The following is a 9057-nucleotide window of genomic DNA, read 5'->3' on the forward strand; positions in this document are numbered from 1 at the left end:
CTGTCAGGTGTGTGTGTGGGGGGGGGCAGCCTCCTGTCAGGTGTGTGGGGGGGGGGGGGCAGCCTCCTGTCAGGTGTGTGTGTGGGGGGGGCAGCCTCCTGTCAGGTGTGTGGGGGGGGGGCAGCCTCCTGTCAGGTGTGTGTGGGGGGGGGCAGCCTCCTGTCAGGTGTGTGTGTGGGGGGGCAGCCTCCTGTCAGGTGTGTGTGGGGGGGGGCAGCCTCCTGTCAGGTGTGTGTGGGGGGGGGGCAGCCTCCTGTCAGGTGTGTGGGGGGGGGGGGGCAGCCTCCTGTCAGGTGTGTGGGGGGGGGGGGGGGCAGCCTCCTGTCAGGTGTGTGGGGGCGGGGCAGCCTCCTGTCAGGTGTGTGGGGGGGGGGCAGCCTCCTGTCAGGTGTGTGGGGGGCGGGGGCAGCCTCCTGTCAGGTGTGTGTGTGTGGGGGGGGGGCAGCCTCCTGTCAGGTGTGTGTGTGGGGGGGGCAGCCTCCTGTCAGGTGTGTGGGGGGGGGGGCAGCCTCCTGTCAGGTGTGTGGGGGGGGGCAGCCTCCTGTCAGGTGTGGGGGGGGGGCAGCCTCCTGTCAGGTGTGTGTGGGGGGGGCAGCCTCCTGTCAGGTGTGTGTGGGGGGGGGCAGCCTCCTGTCAGGTGTATGTGTGTGGGGGGGGGCAGCCTCCTGTCAGGTGTGTGTGGGGGGGGGCAGCCTCCTGTCAGGTGTGTGTGGGGGGGGGGCAGCCTCCTGTCAGGTGTGTGTGGGGGGGGGGCAGCCTCCTTTCAGGTGTGGGGGGGGGCAGCCTCCTGTCAGGTGTGTGGGGGCGGGGCAGCCTCCTGTCAGGTGTGTGGGGGGGGGGCAGCCTCCTGTCAGGTGTGTGTGGGGGGGGCAGCCTCCTGTCAGGTGTGTGGGGGGGGCAGCCTCCTGTCAGGTGTGTGGGGGCGGGGCAGTCTCCTGTCAGGTGTGGGGGGGGGGCAGCCTCCTGTCAGGTGTGTGTGGGGGGGGGGCAGCCTCCTGTCAGGTATGTGGGGGCGGGGCAGCCTCCTGTCAGGTGTGGGGGGGGGCAGCCTCCTGTCAGGTGTGTGGGGGGGGGGGCAGCCTCCTGTCAGGTGTGTGTGGGGGGGGGGGGGGCAGCCTCCTGTCAGGTGTGTGTGTGTGGGGGGGGGCAGCCTCCTGTCAGGTGTGTGTGGGGGGGGGGGGCAGCCTCCTGTCAGGTGTGGGGGGGGGGGGGGCAGCCTCCTGTCAGGTGTGTGGGGGGGGGCAGCCTCCTGTCAGGTTGTGGGGGGGGGGGCAGCCTCCTGTCAGGTGTGTGTGGGGGGGGGGCAGCCTCCTGTCAGGTGTGTGTGGGGGGGGGGCAGCCTCCTGTCAGGTGTGTGGGGGGGGGGGGCAGCCTCCTGTCAGGTGTATGTGTGTGGGGGCGGGGCAGCCTCCTGTCAGGTGTGTGGGGGGGGGGCAGCCTCCTGTCAGGTGTATGTGTGTGGGGGCGGGGCAGCCTCCTGTTAGGTGTGGGGGGGGGGGGCAGCCTCCTGTCAGGTGTGTGGGGGGCGGGGCAGCCTCCTGTCAGGTGTGTGGGGGCGGGGCAGCCTCCTGTCAGGTGTGTGTGGGGGGGGGGGCAGCCTCCTGTCAGGTGTGCTGTGGGGGGGGGGCAGCCTCCTGTCAGGTGTGTGGGGGGGGGCAGCCTCCTGTCAGGTGTATGTGTGTGGGGGCGGGGCAGCCTCCTGTCAGGTTTGTGGGGGGGGGGGCAGCCTCCTGTCAGGTGTATGTGTGTGGGGGCGGGGCAGCCTCCTGTTAGGTGTGGGGGGGGGGGCAGCCTCCTGTCAGGTGTGTGGGGGGCGGGGCAGCCTCCTGTCAGGTGTGTGGGGGCGGGGCAGCCTCCTGTTAGGTGGGGGGGGGGGGGGCAGCCTCCTGTCAGGTGTGTGGGGGCGGGGGCAGCTTCCTGTCAGGTGTGGGGGGGGGGGCAGCCTCCTATCAGGTGTGTGGGGGGGGGGGCAGCCTCCTGTCAGGTGTGTGGGGGGGGGGGCAGCCTCCTGTCAGGTGTGTGTGTGGGGGGGCAGCCTCCTGTCAGGTGTGGGGGGGGGGGGCAGCCTCCTGTCAGGTGTGTGTGGGGGGGGGGGGGCAGCCTCCTGTCAGGTGTGGGGGGGGGGGGGGCAGCCTCCTGTCAGGTGTGTGTGTGTGGGGGGGCAGCCTCCTGTCAGGTGTGTGTGGGGGGGCAGCCTCCTGTCAGGTGTGTGTGTGGGGGGGGGCAGCCTCCTGTCAGGTGTGTGGGGGGGGGGGGGCAGCCTCCTGTCAGGTGTGTGTGTGGGGGGGGCAGCCTCCTGTCAGGTGTGTGGGGGGGGGGCAGCCTCCTGTCAGGTGTGTGTGGGGGGGGGCAGCCTCCTGTCAGGTGTGTGTGTGGGGGGGCAGCCTCCTGTCAGGTGTGTGGGGGGGGGGCAGCCTCCTGTCAGGTGTGTGTGGGGGGGGGCAGCCTCCTGTCAGGTGTGTGGGGGGGGGGGCAGCCTCCTGTCAGGTGTGTGGGGGGGGGGGGGCAGCCTCCTGTCAGGTGTGTGGGGGCGGGGCAGCCTCCTGTCAGGTGTGTGGGGGGGGGCAGCCTCCTGTCAGGTGTGTGGGGGGCGGGGCAGCCTCCTGTCAGGTGTGTAGTGTGTGGGGGGGGGCAGCCTCCTGTCAGGTGTGTGTGTGGGGGGGGCAGCCTCCTGTCAGGTGTGTGGGGGGGGGGGAGCAGCCTCCTGTCAGGTGTGTGGGGGGGGGCAGGCCTCCTGTCAGGTGTTGGGGGGGGGGCAGCCTCCTGTCAGGTGTGTGTGGGGGGGGGCAGCCTCCTGTCAGGTGTGTGTGGGGGGGGCAGCCTCCTGTCAGGTGTATGTGTGTGGGGGGGGGCAGCCTCCTGTCAGTGTGTGTGTGGGGGGGCAGCCTCCTGTCAGGTGTGTGGGGGGGGGGCAGCCTCCTGTCAGGTGTGTGGGGGGGGGGGGCAGCCTCCTTTCAGGTGTGGGGGGGGCAGCCTCCTGTCAGGTGTGTGGGGGCGGGGCAGCCTCCTGTCAGGTGTGTGTGGGGGGGGGGCAGCCTCCTGTCAGGTGTGCTGTGGGGGGGGGCAGCCTCCTGTCAGGTGTGGGGGGGGGGCAGCTCCTGTCAGGTGTGTGGGGGGGGGCAGTCTCCTGTCAGGTGTGGGGGGGGGGCAGCCTCCTGTCAGGTGTGTGTGGGGGGGGGGCAGCCTCCTGTCAGGTATGTGGGGGCGGGGCAGCCTCCTGTCAGGTGTGGGGGGGGGGGGGGGCAGCCTCCTGTCAGGTGTGTGTGGGGGGGGGGGGGCAGCCTCCTGTCAGGTGTGTGTGTGGGGGGGGGGGCAGCCTCCTGTCAGGTGTGTGTGGGGGGGGGGCAGCCTCCTGTCAGGTGTGTGGGGGGGGGGGCAGCCTCCTGTCAGGTGTGTGGGGGGGGGCAGCCTCCTGTCAGGTGTGGGGGGGGGGCAGCCTCCTGTCAGGTGTGTGTGGGGGGGGGGCAGCCTCCTGTCAGGTGTGTGTGGGGGGGGGGCAGCCTCCTGTCAGGTGTGTGGGGGGGGGCAGCCTCCTGTCAGGTGTATGTGTGTGGGGGCGGGGCAGCCTCCTGTCAGGTGTGTGGGGGGGGGGGCAGCCTCCTGTCAGGTGTATGTGTGTGGGGGCGGGGCAGCCTCCTGTTAGGTGTGGGGGGGGGGGGGCAGCCTCCCTGTCAGGTGTGTGGGGGGGCGGGGCAGCCTCCTGTCAGGTGTGTGGGGGCGGGGCAGCCTCCTGTCAGGTGTGTGTGGGGGGGGGGCAGCCTCCTGTCAGGTGTGTGTGGGGGGGGGGCAGCCTCCTGTCAGGTGTGGGGGGGGGGGCAGCCTCCTGTCAGGTGTATGTGTGTGGGGGCGGGGCAGCCTCCTGTCAGGTTTGTGGGGGGGGGGCAGCCTCCTGTCAGGTGTATGTGTGTGGGGGCGGGGCAGCCTCCTGTTAGGTGTGGGGGGGGGCAGCCTCCTGTCAGGTGTGTGGGGGCGGGGGCAGCCTCCTGTCAGGTGTGTGGGGGGCGGGGCAGCCTCCTGTTAGGTGGGGGGGGGGGGGCAGCCTCCTGTCAGGTGTGTGGGGGCGGGGCAGCCTCCTGTCAGGTGTGTGTGGGGGGGGGGCAGCCTCCTGTCAGGTGTGTGGGGGGGGGCAGCCTCCTGTCAGGTGTATGTGTGTGGGGGCGGGGCAGCTTCCTGTCAGGTGTGGGGGGGGGGCAGCCTCCTATCAGGTGTGTGGGGGGGGGGGGCAGCCTCCTGTCAGGTGTGTGGGGGGGGGGGCAGCCTCCTGTCAGGTGTGTGGGGGGGGGGGGCAGCCTCCTGTCAGGTGTGTGGGGGGGGGGGGCAGCCTCCTGTCAGGTGTGTGGGGGGGGGGGCAGCCTCCTGTCAGGTGTGTGTGTGGGGGGGGGGGGCAGCCTCCTGTCAGGTGTGTGTGTGGGGGGGGCAGCCCTCCTGTCAGGTGTGTGTGGGGGGGGGGGGCAGCCTCCTGTCAGGTGTGGGGGGGGGGGCAGCCTCCTGTCAGGTGTGTGTGTGGGGGGGGCAGCCTCCTGTCAGGTGTGTGTGTGGGGGGGGGGGCAGCCTCCTGTCAGGTGTGGGGGGGGGGGCAGCCTCCTGTCAGGTGTGGGGGGGGGGGGGGCAGCCTCCTGTCAGGTGTGTGGGGGCGGGACAGTCTCCTGTCAGGTGTGTGGGGGCGGGGCAGTCTCCTGTCAGGTGTGTGGGGGCGGGGCAGTCTCCTGTCAGGTGTGTGGGGGCGGGGCAGCCTCCTGTCAGGTGTGTGGGGGCGGGGGCAGCCTCCTGTCAGGTGTGTGGGGGGGGGGCAGCCTCCTGTCAGGTGTGTGTGGGGGGGGGGCAGCCTCCTGTCAGGTGTGGGGGGGGGGCAGCCTCCTGTCAGGTGTGGGGGGGGGGGGGCAGCCTCCTGTCAGGTGTGTGGGGGCGGGGACAGTCTCCTGTCAGGTGTGTGGGGGCGGGGCAGTCTCCTGTCAGGTGTGTGGGGGGCGGGGCAGTCTCCTGTCAGGTGTGTGGGGGCGGGGCAGCCTCCTGTCAGGTGTGTGGGGGCGGGGCAGTCTCCTGTCAGGTGTGTGTGTGTGTGGGGGGGCAGCCTCCTGTCAGGTGTGGGGGGGGGGCAGCCTCCTGTCAGGTGTGTGTGTGGGGGGCGCCGCTTCTCTCCATTCCTCCCCCACCTTGCAGTCTATTAGTCCCTACATATGGGGGAGGCGGGGGAGATGCGGCGCCATCTGTCCCCATATGGGAGCCCTGGATAGTGGGGGGGAGGGGCAGCTGCCGGTGGCTGTCATAGTGACAGCACATGGCGGTCTCTCAGGCTGTCAGTCAGGGGCGGCTGCCGTGTTGTGTCTGGGGGTTGTCACATTGTGACAGAAGCGTCAGGTCGATTTGGAGGTTCCCTTGATTTAACCCCTTCCCTGCCTGTGGAGATGCCGTAATGCTGCCACGTATGGTGTCTGTGTATCCTCCTCTATAGGGGACGTATATAGCCAGGTATGGGGGAGGGGCGACAACCTGCTGTCTTATTTATTTTATACATTTTTGGGGGTTTGTCAAACACTTTGGTCGCTGTGGAAACCGAGGCTGCGACAGACGAGTCTCTGAGAGTGACGCAGCGAGGGCAGGATTTGGGGACCTCGCCGGCCTACGTCATAGGCCGCACCGTGTGGATCGTAACGTTCACACCATTGAGGACCGATACGGCGGCTCAGCCATATAATGTGTGGGGCGGTATAGCTTATAATTGTAGCACATATGGGGGACGTCACCTATAGGCGACATTAGAGAATATACCGTCGTATGAAAATATTTGCCCCATCACGATTTCATCCAAAAGTGATAATCCCCTACCCGAATATTTAGGGGCCCCACATCAATAAAGCTGTGGCCCCCCGCTCCTCCAGAAGTCTATGCTGAGCGTTGATCGATCCCCTGAGATCAAACCGAGTGGTGACCACAACTCCATCTGACCAGGACCTGCGCCCATCTATACCATATGTGGCCCCTACATCTATACCATACGTGGCCCCTACACCTATACCATATGTGGCCCCTACACCTATACCATATGTGGCCCCTACATCTATACCATATGTGGCCCCTACACCTATACCATATGTGGCCCCTATACCATACGTGGCCCCTACACCTATACCATATGTGGCCCCTACACCTATACCATATGTGGCCCCTACACCTATACCATATGTGGCCCCTACACCATACATGGCCCCTACATCTATACCATACGTGGCCCCTACACCTATACCATATGTGGCCCCTACACCATACATGGCCCCTACATCTATACCATACGTGGCCCCTACACCTATACCATATGTGGCCCCTACACCATACATGGCCCCTACATCTATACCATACGTGGCCCCTACACCTATACCATATGTGGCCCCTACACCATACATGGCCCCTACATCTATACCATACGTGGCCCCTACACCTATACCATATGTGGCCCCTACACCATACATGGCCCCTACATCTATACCATACGTGGCCCCTACACCTATACCATATGTGGCCCCTACACCTATACCATATGTGACCCCTACACCTATACCATATGTGACCCCTACACCTATACCATACGTGGCCCCTACACCTATACCATATGTGGCCCCTACATCTATACCATACGTGGCCCCTACACCTATACCATATGTGGCCCCTACACCTATACCATATGTGGCCCCTACATCTATACCATACGTGGCCCCTACACCATACATGGCCCCTACATCTATACCATACGTGGCCCCTACACCTATACCATATGTGGCCCCTACATCTATACCATACGTGGCCCCTACACCATACATGGCCCCTACATCTATACCACACGTGGCCCCTACACCTATACCATATGTGGCCCCTGCATATATACCATACATGCATCCTCTGCTGTCCTCTGGCCTCTGCTATCCTTTGACCCTTGCTGTCTGTTGGCTGTCTTCCGACCTCACCTGTCCTCAGGCCTCTGCTGTCTGTAGGCTGTCCTTTGACCCTTGCTATCCGGACCCTATATAAAAATACCTGACCCTATATAATACTTACCCTATATAATAATACTGGGAACTATATAATACCGGACCCTATATAATAATAACGGAAGTTGCGTAGCTGCCTTCTGACTCTACTTGGTTGGAGACGAATTTCACAGTTATTTCCCATATAATAATACCGGACCCTATATAATAATAACGGAAGTTGCGTAGCTGCCTTCTGACTCTACTTGGTTGGAGACGAATTTCACAGTTATTTCCCATATAATAATACCGGACCCCATATAATAATAATGACCCTATATAATAATACCAGACCCCATATAATAATACCGGACCCCATATAATAATAATGACCCTATATAATAATACCAGACCCCATATAATAATACCAGACCCCATATAATAATACCGGACCCCATATAATAATACCAGACCCCATATAATAATACCGGACCCCATATAATAATAATGACCCTATATAATAATACCAGACCCCATATAATAATACCGGACCCCATATAATAATACCGGACTCCATATAATAATACCGGACCCCATATAATAATAATGACCCTATATAATAATACCAGACCCCATATAATAATACCGGACCCCATATAATAATACCGGACCCTATATAATAATACCAGACCCCATATAATAATACCGGACCCCATATAATAATACCGGACTCCATATAATAATACCGGACCCCATATAATAATAATGACCCTCTATAATAATACCAGACCCCATATAATAATACCGGACCCCATATAATAATACCGGACCCCATATAATAATAATGAGCCTCTATAATAATACCAGACCCCATATAATAATACCGGACCCCATATAATACCGGACCCCATATAATAATAATGACCCTATATAATAATACCAGACCCCATATAATAATACCGGACCCCATATAATAATACCGGACCCCATATAATAATACCGGACTCCATATAATAATAATGACCCTATATAATAATACCAGACCCCATATAATAATACCAGACCCCATATAATAATACCGGACCCCATATAATAATACCGGACCCCATATAATAATAATGACCCTATATAATAACACCAGACCCCATATAATAATACCGGACCCCATATAATAATACCGGACCCCATATAATAATAATGACCCTATATAATAATACCAGACCCCATATAATAATACCGGACCCCATATAATAATACCGGACCCCATATAATAATACCGGACCCCATATAATAATAATGACCCTATATAATAATACCAGACCCCATATAATAATACCGGACCCCATATAATAATAATGACCCCATATAATAATAACGGACCCCATATAATAATACCGGACCCCATATAATAATAATGACCCTATATAATAATAATGACCCCAAATAATAATACCGGACCCCATATAATACCGGACCCCATATAATAATAATGACCCTATATAATAATACCAGACCCCATATAATAATACCGGACCCCATATAATAATACCGGACCCCATATAATAATACCGGACCCCATATAATAATAATGACCCTATATAATAATACCAGACCCCATATAATAATACCGGACCCCATATAATAATACCGGACCCCATATAATAATACCGGACCCCATATAATAATACCGGACCCCATATAATAATACCGGACCCCATATAATAATAATGACCCTATATAATAATAATGACCCCAAATAATAATACCGGACCCCATATAATAATACCGGACCCCATATAATAATACCGGACCCCATATAATAATACCGGACCACATATAATAATACCGGACCCCATATAATAATACCGGACCCCATATAATAATACCGGACCCCATATAATAATACCGGACCCCATATAATAATAATGACCCTATATAATAATACCAGACCCCATATAATAATACCGGACCCCATATAATAATAATGACCCCATATAATAATAACGGACCCCATATAATAATACCGGACCCCATATAATAATAATGACCCCATATAATAATAACGGACCCCATATAATAATACCGGACCCCATAT

The sequence above is a fragment of the Leptodactylus fuscus genome, chromosome 7, assembly GCF_031893055.1.
Source record: "Leptodactylus fuscus isolate aLepFus1 chromosome 7, aLepFus1.hap2, whole genome shotgun sequence".
Taxonomy (NCBI): domain Eukaryota; kingdom Metazoa; phylum Chordata; class Amphibia; order Anura; family Leptodactylidae; genus Leptodactylus; species Leptodactylus fuscus.